The sequence below is a fragment of the Triticum urartu genome, chromosome 7A, assembly GCF_056163025.1.
Source record: "Triticum urartu cultivar PI428250 chromosome 7A, HENAU_Tu73, whole genome shotgun sequence".
In the NCBI taxonomy this organism is placed as follows: domain Eukaryota; kingdom Viridiplantae; phylum Streptophyta; class Magnoliopsida; order Poales; family Poaceae; genus Triticum; species Triticum urartu.
Genome location: NC_141879.1, coordinates 642892713 through 642907128, shown reverse-complemented (window position 1 = coordinate 642907128; position 14416 = coordinate 642892713). Strand labels below are relative to the sequence as shown.

The following is a 14416-nucleotide window of genomic DNA, read 5'->3' as shown; positions in this document are numbered from 1 at the left end:
AGCTAAAAAGTGTTAGTTGCCTATTCACCCCCATCTAGTCAACTATATCGATCCTTTCAAATCGAGATTAGGATTTGTCACTCCGATTGTCGTAGAGGTATCTCTGGGCCCTCTCGGTAATGCACATCACTATAAGCCTTGCAAGCAATGTGACTAATGAGTTAGTTATGGGATGATGCATTACAGAACGAGTAAAGAGGCTTGCCGGTAACGAGATTGAACTAGGTTTTGAGATACCGACGATTGAATCTCGGGCAAGTAACATACCGATGACAAAGGGAACAACGTATGTTGTTATGTGGTTTGATCGATAAAGATCTTCGTAGAATATGTGGGAGCCAATATGAGAATCCAGGTTACCCTATTGGTTATAGACCGGAGATGAGTCTCGGTCATGTCTACATAGTTCTCGAACCCATAGGGTCCGCACGTTTAACGTTCAATGACGATCGATATTATGAGTTTATGTTTTTTGATGTACCGAAGGTTGTTCGGAGTCCCGGATGTGATCACGGACATGACGAGGAGTCTTGAAATGGTCGAGACATAATGATTGATATATTGTAAGGCTATGTTTGGACACCAAAAAGGTTTCAGATAGGTTCGGGCATTTCCGGAGTAGGGGGGGGGGGTGGTTACCGGAACCCCCCGGGGAGTTAATGGGCCTTCATGGGCCATGGTGGAAGAAAGGAGGAGGCGGCCAGGTGTGGTGCCCCCCCTAGGCCCAATCTGAATTGGGGTAGGGTTTGGGGGGCTGGCCCCCCTTTCCTTCTCTCCCTCTTCCTCTTCATTCTTCTCCTACTCCAACTAGGGAAGGAGGAAACCTACTCCTACTAGGAGTAGGAATCCCCCCCTTCAATGCACCCCTTGAGGCTGGCCCTTCCCGTCCTCCACTCCTTTATATACGGGGGAGGGGGCACCCCATAGACACACAAGTTGATTGTTTAGCCGTGTGCGGTGCCCCCCTCCACAGATTTCCACCTCGGTCATATCGTTGTAGTGCTTAGGCGAAGCTCTGCATCGGTAACTTCATCATCACCGTCATGCTAACAAAAATCTCCCTCGGCCTCAGCTGGATCAAGAGTTCGAGGGACGTCACCGAGCTGAACGTGTGCAGATCGCGGAGGTGCCGTGCGTTCGGTACTTGATCGGTTGGATCGCGAAGACGTTCGACTACATCAACCGCGTTACTTAACGCTTTCGCTTTTGGTCTATGAGGGTACATGGACACACTCTCCCCCTCTCGTTTCTATGCATCTCCTAGATAGATCTTGCGTGATCGTAGGAAAATTTTGAAATACTGCGTTCCCCAACAGTGGTATCAGAGCCAGGTCTATGCGTAGATGTTATATGCACGAGTAGAACACAAAGAGTTGTGGGCGATAATAGTCATACTGCTTACCAACATGTCATACTTTGATTCGGCGGTATTGTTGGATGAAGCGGCCCAGACCGACATTACATGGCCGCGTTCATGAGACTGGTTCTACCGCCGTGCTTCGCACACATGTGGCTAGTGGGTGTCTGTTTCTCCAACTTTAGTTGAATCGAGTGTGACTACGCCCGGTCCTTGTTGATGGTTAAAACAACACACTTGATGAAAAATCGTTGTGGTTTTGATGCGTAGGTAAGAACGGTTCTTGCTAAGCCCGTAGCAGCCACGTAAAACTTGCAACAACAAAGTAGAGGACGTCTAACTTGTTTTTGCAGGGCATGTTGTGATGTGATATGGTCAAGACGTGATGATATATAAATTGTTGTATGTGATGTTCATGTTTTGTAAAAGTTATCGGCAACTGGCAGGAGCCTTATGGTTGTCGCTTTATTGTATGAAATGCAATCGCCATGTAGTTGCTTTACTTTATCACTAAGAGGTAGCGATAGTCGTAGAAGCAATAGTTGGCGAGACGACAACGATGCTTCGATGCAGATCAAGGTGTCAAGCCGGTGACGATGGTGATCATGACGGTGCTTTGGAGATGGAGATCAAAGGCACAAGATGACGATGGCCATATCATATCACTTATATTGATTGCATGTGATGTTTATCCTTTATGCATCTTATTTTGCTTAGTTAGACGGTAGCATTATAAGATGATCTCTCACTAAATTTCAAGGTACAAGTGTTCTCCCTGAGTATGCACCGTTGCTACAGTTTGTCATGCCGAGACACCACATGATGATTGGGTGTGATAAGCTCTACGTTCACATACAACGGGTGCAAGCCAGTTTTGCACACACAGAATACTCGGGTTAAGCTTGACGAGCCTAGCATATGCAGATATGGCCTCGAAACACTGAGACCGAAAGGTCGAGCGTGAATCATATAGTAGATTTGATCAACATAGTGATGTTCACCATTGAAAACTACTCCATCTCACGTGATGATCGGACATGGTTTAGTTGATTTGGATCACGTGATCACTTAGATGATTAGAGGGATGTCTATATAAGTGGGAGTTTGATACGTCTTCGTCGTATCTATAATTTTTGATTGTTCCATGCCAATATTATTCAACTTTCATATATTTTTTGGCAACTTTTTATACTATTTTTGGGACTAGCATTTTGATCCAGTGCCCAGTGCCAGTTCCTGTCTGTTGCATGTTTTTGGTTTCGCAGAATATCCATATCAAACGAAGTCCAAACGGGATACAAACGGACGGAGCCTATTTTTGGAAAATTTGGAAAATCTGGAAGGAAAATCAACGCGAACTAGTGCCCGAGGTGGTCACGAGGCAGGGGGGCGCGCCTGCCCCCCTGGGCACCCCCTACCCTCGTGAGCCACCCGTAAGGCGGTTGACGCTCTTATTTTGCCGCAAGAAAGCTAATATTCGGAAAAAAAATCACGGCGTAGGTTTCAGGCCAATCGGAGTTACGAATCTCCATATATACGTGAAACGGTGAAACAGAGCCAGAGGAGAACGGAGAAACAGAGAGAAACAGAGAGAGACAGAGAGATAGATCCAATCTCGGAGGGGCTCTCGCCCCTCCCATGCCATGGGAGCCAAGGACCAGAGGGGAAACCCTTCTCCCATCTAGGGAGGAGGTCAAGGAAGAAGAAGAAGGGGGCCCTCTCCCCCTTGCTTCCGGTGGCGCCGGAGCGCTGCCGGGGCCATCATCATCACCGCCATCTTCACCAACAACTGCACCGCCATCATCACCAACTCTTCCCCCCTCTATGCAGCGGTGTAACGTCTCTCTTACCCGCTGTAATTTCTACTTAAACATGGTGCTCAACGCTATATATTATTTCCCAATGATGTATGGCTATCCTATGATGTTTGAGTAGATCTATTTTGTCCTAATGGCTATTTGATGATCGTGATTGGTTTGAGTTGTATGTTTTATTGTTGGTGCTGTCCTATGGTGCTCTCCGTGTCGCGCAAGCGTGAGGGATTCCCGCTGTAGGGTTAGCAATATGTTCATGATTTGCTTATGGTGGGTGGCGTGAGTGACAGAAGCACAAACCCGAGTAAGTAGGTTGTTTGCGTATGGGATAAAGGGGACTTGATACTTTAATGCTATGGTTGGGTTTTACCGTAATGAATCTTTATTAGTTGCGGATGCTTGCTAGAGTTCCAATCATAAGTGCATATGATCCAAGTAGAGAAAGTATTTTAGCTTATGCCTCTCCCTCAAATAAAATTGCAATAATGATTACCGGTCTAGTTATCGATTGCCTAAGGACAAATAACTTTCTCGTGACAAAAAGCTCTCTACTAAAACTAATTTTGTTGTGTCTTTATCTAAACAGACCCTAGCTTTTATCTACTCGCTCTTTACTTTCTTGCAAGCCTATCCAAAAACACCTACAAAGTACTTCTAGTTTCATACTTGTTTCTGGTAAAGCGAACGTCAAGTGTGCGTAGAGTTGTATCGGTGGTCGATAGAACTTGAGGGAATATTTGTTTTACCTTTAGCTCCTCGTTGGGTTCGACACTCTTACTTATCGAAAGAGGCTACAATTGATCCCCTATACTTGTGGGTTATCAGAGTTCTTAAGTAATATGATTATTAATTTATCATGAACTTAGTACCTGATAGTATTTTGCATGTCTATGTGTTGTAGATCAATGACCCATGCTATTGTTCCTTTGAATTTTAATGCGTTCCTAGAGAAAGCTAAGTTGAAAGATGATGGTAGCAATTACACGGACTGGGTCCGTAACTTAAGGATTATCCTCATTGCTGCAAAGAAGAATTACGTCCTGGAAGCAACGCCAGACGTTGTGAATGCCTGGCAGAGCAAAGCTGATGACTATTCAATAGTTCAGTGTGCCATGCTTTATGGCTTAGAACCGGGACTTCAACGATGTTTCGAACGTCATGGAGCATATGAGATGTTCCAGGAGTTGAAGTTAATATTTCAAGCAAATGCCCGGATTGAGAGATATGAAGTCTCCAATAAGTTCTACAGCTATAAAATGGAGGAGAATAGTTCTGTCAGTGAACATATACTTAAAATGTCTGGGTATCATAATCACTTGACTCAGCTGGGAGTTAATCTTCTGGTTGATCTTGTCATTGACAGAGTTCTTCAATCACTGCCACCAAGCTACAAAAGCTTCGTGATGAACTATAATATGCAAGGGATGGATAAGACAATTCCCGAGCTCTTCGCAATGCTAAAGGCTACGGAGGTAGAAATCAAGAAGGAGCATCAAGTATTGATGGTCAAGAAGACCACCAGTTTCAAGAAAAAGGGTAAAGGGAAGAAGGGGAACTTCAAGAAGAATGGCAAGCAAGTTGCTGCTCAAGTGAAGAAGCCCAAGTCTGGACCTAAGCCTGAGACTGAGTGCTTCTACTGCAAAGGGACTGGTCACTGGAAGCGGAACTGCCCCAAGTATTTGGCGGATAAGAAGGATGGCAAAGTGAACAAAGGTATATATGATATACATGTTATTGATTAGTACCTTACTAATGCTCGCAGTAGTGCCTGGGTATTTGATATTGGTTCTGTTGCTAATATTTGCAACTCGAAATAGGGACTATGGATTAAGCGAAGATTGGCTAAGGACGAGGTGACGATGCGCGTGGGAAATGATTCCAAAGTCGATGTGATCGCCGTCGGCACACGACCTCTACATCTACCTTCTGGATTAGTTTTAGACCTGAATAATTGTTATTTGGTGCCAGCGTTAAGCATGAACCTTATATCTGGATCTTGTTTGATGTGAGACCTGAGAATAATGGTTATTTTATTTATATGAGTAATATCTTTTATGGTCATGCACCCTTAAAGAGTGGTCTATTTTTGTTGAATCTCGATAGTAGTGATACACATATTCATAATCACTATTGCAGGATGCTGCTAACGCGACACTACGATTAGAGACCCTTCGACGAAACTATGTGCGATGCAATAATCGCAAATGGTGGTGTAAAAGAACCGTCAAAAAAGGTGCAAAACATTTGCGATGGCGGAGCCATCAAACATGGTTCAAATTTTAGTTGCATGTGCGATCTAGGGCATACGGTTCAGTCCAATGAACTATTTGCGATGAGGTGGAACAAAAGAAACGGGAAGCCTGATGAAGGCGTGTGCGATATAGAGCATACGGTTCACTCGGATGAACTCTTTGTGATTAGGCAACACAAAGGAAATAGTCAGCCAGATCAAGGTGTGTGTGATTGAGGGTATACGCTTTAGAAGGATTAACTGTTTGCGATTAGGCAACCGAACAGAAACCGGTCAGCCAGATCAAAATGTCTGCGATTGATGGCATACACTTTACATGGATGAACTGTTTGCTATTAGCCACAACAACTGAAATAGTTAGATAGATCAACGTGTGTGCGCTAGACGGGCACACACATCTATTATATATAAAAAGTATTTGACGGGTTAACCAATAAAAAGAGAAATAAGCTAGAAATTACCACAATAATTAGAATGGCTCCGGTTTGTAAGAAGATTGTACCAAAACTTGACCCAAATTGGACTAGTTTTTTACCACAACATGTTGGTGCTATGACATAACAGCATGCTAAGTTTCATGATTTTGAGGTGAGTTTTGGATTTACGGTAATTTTAAAACTAGGTTTCTCAATGTTTACTGTCGAGTCGGCACCTCCCTGGATAGGCTTTTTCCTCGTGGGTCCCAAATGATAAATCCAACTATGTGACTACCATGCAGCTTTTCTTATTAAAAATTACAGCTCTTGGTGTGCAAGCTGAAAATAAGTTTGTGGGTGCTGGTGGGCACTAAAAACTTGTGGTTCTGTAATGAACAAAGATCTCAAGGATCCCGCGAGAGTGATGTTCTTTGCCTATGTTGTGAATGCTTATAATATTTATGTCTTAATTAAAGAAATGGCAAGCCATTGGCCCAGTATGAAAGAAAATATGGGTCAAAGCTGAGTTGAAAAGGGCAACAATATCTAACTCTAGCTAACAAACAATACAAAAGCACGAGGATTAATTGCTCATCAGGTTTAGAAAAAATCCAGATTGAGCAGGACAATGACATCTAACTCAACCAAAGTTTTCGGCAGTCACAATCAAATGGATTGGTCTGATCCATAAAATCAAGATCAACGGCCAGAAATTCTACTAGTCCATGATGACAAGTTGTTGTAAATAGAAGCCGAGCACGATCAGAAGCCCTTAGGTCCACATGAAACTTCTTTTTATGTTGTTCAACACCTGCGGCCGTAAGAAATTTCTTGTTGAAAAACTTAATCCTCACGGACAATAGTGCCCTCGCATTCGACATGAAGAATGTGACAAAGCTAGTGTTTGCATTGTTGGATGCGTATCCTTCCAGTGTTACTGTCTTCAAACGAATGTCGTGAGATCTGAGAAAATCCTGGTGCTTCTTGAACCATCGATTGGTTATACCTTTTTTCCATGTGTTAGTGCCTAAATAGAGATGAAGATTGAAAACAGTTAATGTCTAAAAAAGATTAGGTTGAAAGAGTGATAGCTAAACGATTAATTATAGTACATTATATATGGGCTTTCAATGTGCGTGAAATCATCACCTTCATATACAAATTCTCCATACATGGAAAGCATTGCAGCAAGGCAATAATGATGTTGAGATCAAAACACCACATAGTGATATATAAGGTCTTGACAGAATCCACCACCACTGATAGGATGGACAAGCGCTTCATTGAGCATAGAACATAATATTAGCACTGAAAGTGTACTCCAAGATGATACTTAACTTATGCGCACAAATGAAAAATGCAAATTACAAAAGTGTACGTGAATAATATACAATACCTCAATAGGTGTGGAAGCAAACACCATCTCGGACCATTCAAACGGATCACTAATTGCACCCAAGGTCTCCAGTTTAGGCGCAGAGACTACAGTTATTTGTGAAGGTTTATAACAACAATTAAGAATCAACCTTTGAAGTGAAGGGGCGTCTTCGATGATGAGCTCCTCTCCTTCAAAATGAATTCCAATGCTTACAAGGTGAGACTACTTTATTTTGAGACAAGGGCTTTGGATTCCTATTCCAAAAACAAGCACCAAACGCCGCAGTGCAGGGTAGCTAGAGTGGATGATGCTGTGAAGTGAGGCCACCGACAGATCAACCAACACAAGCGCAGGTTTTTTCAGCACTGGCAGTCAAAGCACTTGTACCAGATAGTCTGCTAGATGGCACCGGGTCAAGGTGACGGTGTGGAGAGAGGAGGAAAACCATGAGATGGGCATCAGTGGTGAGGGCACAGATGCACCTCTTCGTGGAAACCTATCACTATAATGGTAGAACTCAAGCTGCTGGAGTTTATCGAATTGACGGGATGTCAGGCAGGCGGCCACCGTGCAGGGTATGTCTAGCAGGTAGCATGCTGGGATGCAGATGCGTTGAACGGAGCCCCCGTGGGAGGAGATGATGGCTCCGGGGAGTTCAGAATCATCATCGACACATAGCTGACGACAGTAAGATTAAGAGGCGCGGTGCGCCACAGAGTGCGCCACCGAGATGCGAGGACTTGTGTGCGGCAGCCATCCTTGGTGGGGAGAAGGTATATGATCTCCCCAAGGATTCCTTCCGGGAGATTGCTGATGCGATCCGCTAGAGATTCTACTGGTTCCTTAGGTCCAGGGGCGCTTCTGGCCACACAGCCGGGTCGAAGATCTACATCTGGCGGCGGCGCTGGTCGGAGCCTCATCTGTGTTCATACCAATCTGAAAAAAAAAATGGCATAACATGTAGGACATTCAAAATCAATTCCCAAGATTAGGAAGAAAAAAGGCACAAACATATATGTAGGTGACTAACCGGTTTTCTGTTGGAGTCGCAGTTGTTGCCGGAGTTGCTGTTGACCTCCGGCTCTAGCTGGGGGGGGGGCACGACGGCGCCGATGAATTCAAGATCGTGCTGCTGCCCGCGCGAGACCTCGTCGGCGTCGACGGACACCTCTGTGGCCAGCTTGACACGTTGTGCGGGTGCTTCACCAGCCCCGGCGTCGCCACTCCCTCCATGGTGCGCTTCGGCGGCATCGTCATACACTCCGGAGTCCGGACGTCGGTGACCACTGTGGACCAGGGGTGTGGCCGCCTATTATGGCCGGCGGCTCGGGTGCGCAATTAATACGGACCAGTGGGAGCGAGGCAGGCTGCGGTAAAAAGTTGTCTCGCCTCCCGGTGAGCCTGCGCGGCGGACGTCTGCCATTCCAACCATCATTTCACACGGCTACTCACATGCCCCCCTGTCGATACACACACCTGCACGCACGCCTCTCGGTATGCCTGCACGGCGGACTGCTCGCATGCATCCCGTCAACTCACACCTGCTCGCACGACACACGGGGCATGTGGCAGCACATATATTTTTTTGGTTTATTTTCTGCCGCTTTACTGCTTCACTAAACCGTTTGCGTTGAAGAGATACACAAATCCTGCGTTGAACATATCACACGCTTCCCGGTGAACCTGCGCACCAGACAGTTTTGGATTTACTAGAATTAAAAAACCAGGCATCTAAATGTTTGGCCGGTAATCAACAATGCCCTGGTGTTTAAAATTCATTCTCATTTCTTGCATGGGACCTAAGCATGCACATAAGGACACATATTTGTTTTTTCAACCAATTTATAGTCACTGAAGCATGCGCATGTAGTTCAAATTTGAATTATGCACATAAATGCATTGAAAACTCAGTTAATGCATAAAAATGTCCAAACGAACCCAGAAAAATCAAAAAAATTGACACAACACTCCTATTGTTCTATGTTGGCACGAGAAAAAAACTTGAAAGAAGTAAGAGGCAATGGATATCATTTCATCGCCAAAGGTGGGACGTTCCCTACCGAAAACCATCATGCTTGTTGTGAGAAGCTCCGGTTTCTGAGAAGCATATACCCAAAACTGCCCCAAATGGGACAAAATTTGTACCACAACATTTTGATGCCACTCCATGATAGCATGCCAAATTTCATGAATTTCCGACGAGTTTTGAATTTACTAGAATTTAAAAACCATGCATCTCAATGTTTTGCTGGCAATCAAGGGTGCCCTGGTGTTTGAAATTCATTCCCATTTCTTGCATGGGACCTAAGCATGCACCCAAGGACACAACTTTGATTTTTCAACCAATTTATATGCACTGGAGCATGCACATCTAGTTCAAATTTGAATTATGCACATAAATGCATTGAAACTCAGTTAATGCATACAAATTTCCAAACGAACCCAGAAAAATCACAAAAATTCACACAACACTCCTGTTGTTCTATGTTGGCACGAGGAAAAAACTTGAAAGTAATAAGAGGCAATGGATATCGTTTCGTCTCCAAAGGTGGGACGTTCCCTACCGAAAACCATCGTGCTTGTTGTGAGAAGCTCTGGTTTGTGAGAAACATATACCCAAACCTGCCCCAAATGGGACAAAATTTGTACCACGGCATGTTGATGCCGCTCCATGATAACATGCCAAGTTTCATGAATTTTAGACGAGTTTTGGATTTAATAGAATTAAAAACCAGGCATCTCAATGTTTTGCCGGCAATCAACGGTGCCCTGGTGTTTGAAATTCATTCCCATTTCTTGCATGGGACCTAAGCATGCACCCAAGGACACATATTTGATTTTTCAACCAATTTATATGCACTGGAGCATGCGCATGTAGTTCAAATTTGAATTATGCACATAAATGCATTGAAAACTCAGTTAATGCGTAGAAATGTCCAAACGAACCCAGAAAAATCAAAAAAATTGACACAACACTCTTATTGTTCTATGTTGGCACGAGAAAAAAACTTGAAAGCAATAAGAGGCAATGGATATCGTTTCGTCGCCAAAGGTGGGACGTTCCCTACCGAAAACCATCATGCTTGTTGTGAGAAGCTCCGGTTTCTGAGAAGCATATACCCAAAACTGCCCCAAATGGGACAAAATTTGTACCACGGCATTTTGATGCCACTCCATGATAGCATGCCAAATTTCATGAATTTCCGACGAGTTTTGAATTTACTAGAATTTAAAAACCAGGCATCTCTATGTTTTGCTGGCAATCAAGGGTGCCCTGGTGTTTGAAATTCATTCCCATTTCTTGCATGGGACCTAAGCATGCACCCAAGGACACAACTTTGATTTTTCAACCAATTTATATGCACTGGAGCATGCACATCTAGTTCAAATTTGAATTATGCACATAAATGCATTGAAACTCAGTTAATGCATAAAAATTTCCAAACGAACCCAGAAAAATCACAAAAATTCACACACTCCTGTTGTTCTATGTTGGCACGAGAAAAAAACTTGAAAGTAATAAGAGGCAATGGATATCGTTTCGTCCCCAAAGGTGGGACGTTCCTACCGAAAACCATCGTGCTTGTTGTGAGAAGCTCTGGTTTGTGAGAAACATATACCCAAACCTGCCCCAAATGGGACATAATTTGTACCACGGCATGTTGATGCCGCTCCATGATAACATGCCAAGTTTCATGAATTTTAGACGAGTTTTGGATTTAATAGAATTTAAAAACCAGGCATCTCAATGTTTTGCCGGCAATCAACGGTGCCCTGGTGTTTGAAATTCATTCCCATTTCTTGCATGGGACCTAAGCATGCACCCAAGGACACATATTTGATTTTTCAACCAATTTATATGCACTGGAGCATGCGCATGTAGTTCAAATTTGAATTATGCACATAAATGCATTGAAAACTCAGTTAATGCATAAAAATGTCCAAACGAACCCAGAAAAATCACACAACTCTCCTATTGTTCTATGTTGACACGAGAAAAAAACTTGAAAGCAATAAGAGGCAATGGATATCATTTCGTCCCCAAAGGTGGGACGTTCCCTACCAAAAACCATCATGCTTGTTGTGAGAAGCTCTGGTTTGTGAGAAGCATATACCCAAACCTGCCCCAAATGGGACAAAATTTGTACCACGGCATGTTGATGCCGCTCCATGGTAGCATGCCAAGTTTCATGAATTTCAGACGAGTTTTGGATTTACTAGAATTTAAAAACGAGGCATCTCAATGTTTTGCTGGCAATCAACGGTGCCCTCGTGTTTGACATTCATGCCCATTTCTTGCATGGGACCTCAGCATGCACCCAAGGACAAAGATTTGATTTTTCAACCAATTTATATGCACTGGAGCATGTGCATGTAGTTCAAATTTGAACTATCACATAAATGCATTGAAAACTCACTTAATGCATAAAAATGTCCAAACGAACCTTGAATAATTCCAATTCTTTTATGATCACTGCCGATAAAAGGTCTAGCAATTCAAACACCGTCTATGGCCGCTATGACCCCATTATGTAATTCAAATCAAGATGAAAACTCAAGTACATCCCACACAGTTTATTATAACCAACCGTGTGAGATGCAGCACAAAATATCTTCGGGCCGTGTCTGAATAAGGGACCGTGTCTGATGACACTTTGCGCGCCAGTTTTTTGGCTGAAGCGATTCCAATTTTTCGGCTTTCGCGGAAATATCTACCTCCCCGCCCCCCCTTACCAAAAGCCACATTTCCCCCCTTTTGCCTTCCTTTCCAAGTTGAAACCTTCACTCCTTGCTTGCAGCGCCGCCGCCTCCTCGCCGGTGACCCTCCTTCACGCTGCTCGGCCTCGCCTATCCAGGCAGGTAATCCACACCCGACCCCCATTCTTGTCCTCCTTCCACATCCCACATGCCTCGACCGCCGGCGCGAGTGCGACACCTTCCACCCAAATCACCGAGCCCTCCACCAAATAAGCGCTGGCCTAAGCCATGGTGCACGTAGTATAGCCAGGACCTCAAGGAGCATTTGGCAGCGGTGAAGCAAATCGCGGCCGCGCGTGCGGATGAGGTCGCGATGGCTGCCATTCATGCCGACCCCCAGATCTTGGAGAAGCACCTCGCCGTCGAGGCCACCGTTGACGCCTCGCGGCCGACGCCTCGACGCGGTTGGCTCCTTTAAACGACAGTTCGTGGCGTTTTCTCAAGGCCACCATCGGTGCCTTTAACAAAGACTACAATGTGTTTTCGCAGTGTGCACGTGCTTACCTCATCTAGAGAGCCAGCAGGTTGGTGCCCGGAGCGGCTCAGGCAACTCACCACTACAACGAGGGCACCCACGATGCGGAGGCCTCGCCCTCTTCCATGTCCAAGGAGCCAATCATCATCGATGTCTCTGACAATGAGGAGTAGCTTGTCTTATTAGCTCACTAAAAGGACCCATGTTCAGTTTGCTAGCTACTGCCTTTCCTTAAAAAATTCTAGTGAATTGTGCTATCTACTTTCACCATGCAATCTTCTGCTATAGTGTATATGTTCTATATGTCGTGCAATGTGGTGTTCAATTAACTGCTTGGTTCAATTCTGCAAATGTGATTTTCAATTCTTCAGGGTGTAATATTTCCAAGTTGTTAAGCATGCTTGGTTTGGTTAACTGTCTGATCTTCTATTAGGAGTATGTTATATTGTTCAATTGGTGTTTAGTTAACTACTTGGTTCATTTGTTGTGGCTTGGTTCACTTGTTGTGGTGTTTAGTTAACTGCTTGGTTCAATTCTGCAATGCGATGTTCAATTGTTGTGGCTGCATTCTGTTATTGTATACCATGTGAGGAATAAATCGAACTTGGCTGTACTTAATAGATGAGAAACGGATATAATTGCTATATTTCCATGTTGTTAAGCATGCTTGGTTTGGTTAACTGTCTGATCTTCTATTAGGAGTATGTTATATTGTGCAATGTGGTGCTCAGTTAACGTTTGGTTCATTTATTGTGGTGTTTAGTTAACTGCTTGGTTCAATTCTGCAATGCGATGTTCAATTGCTCTGGCTGCATTCTCTTATTGTATACCATGTGAGGAATAAATCAAATTCAGCTGTACTAAATACATGAGAAACAAATAAAATTGCTATATTTCCAAGTTGTTAAGCATGCTTGGTTTGGTTAAATGTCTGATCTTCTATTAGGAGTATGTTATATTGTGCAATGTGGAGCTCAGTTAACGTTTGGTTCATTTGTTGTGGTGTTTAGTTAACTGCTTGGTTCATTTCTGCAATGCAATGTTCAATTGTTGTGGCTGCATTCTATTATTGTATACCATGTGAGGAATAAATCAAATTTGGCTGCACTTAATACATGAGAAACATATACAAGTGCTATATTTCCTAGTTCCTAATCATGCTTGGTTTGGATAAATGGGTTTTCCATGTGGCTTGAATTAATTGGATGAATCTGCAATGTTCTTATTTATCATCAACATGTTTTACTGATAGCATGCGAACCCTTACTTAACCTGATGACTAACTACCTTATATATGTTGCAGGGAAACAATGGGAAGCACTGAGGTTTACAAGATGGTACTAACTATTATACCTTGCCATTTTGTATTCCTTTGCCCCATTTACAATATAAATAAGATATTTATGCACATCCTTGTTTTCAGGCTTCACTGATGATTACCTCTCAAACCACCTCTGTGGTCAGGAGGCGAGGAAAGTTTTCATACAACACCCACGGTTCAATATTGAAGTGTTCCTGAAGAGGTCGAAGGAAGAACGGTCAATCATCCACAGGCACTGGCCTAAAGTTGCAAAGATCTTCAACATGAATGAAGGCTCAATATTCGCCTTCTTCAGTAGTTTTCCAGATGAGATGCATCTGTCTATGTACCGTCTATGATGCTGATTTCGAAAGGTTCTAGATGTTTCATGTGAAACTTGCTGCTGGTGCAGTTGTGTAATGGGGTAGCTGAGTGCTGAAGCTATATCATGTTGTACTCCAATGTATTTCAATTATGAAATCCTGCTTCCTTAATATTGAAATGGAATATACTATGTGCTTAATATGAATGTCAATTAGATTAGTAAATGGATTATTAACAATAGGCCAATTAGCCTGCTAATTGTCCAATTAGCTTGCTAATTGGGTTTTCCTATTGCAAACGGTTAATGAGAAAACACCGTGGGCGATGACCTAAGGCAACGCAA

At 43.5% G+C, this 14416-nt stretch overlaps 1 pseudogene; it reads right to left on the bottom strand.

Annotated features, from left to right (window-relative positions):
- Positions 1 to 7118: 7118 nt before the first annotated feature.
- LOC147960976 (uncharacterized) lies at positions 7119 to 8136 on the bottom strand (annotated as a pseudogene).
- Between the last annotated feature and the right edge of the window lie 6280 nt (positions 8137 to 14416).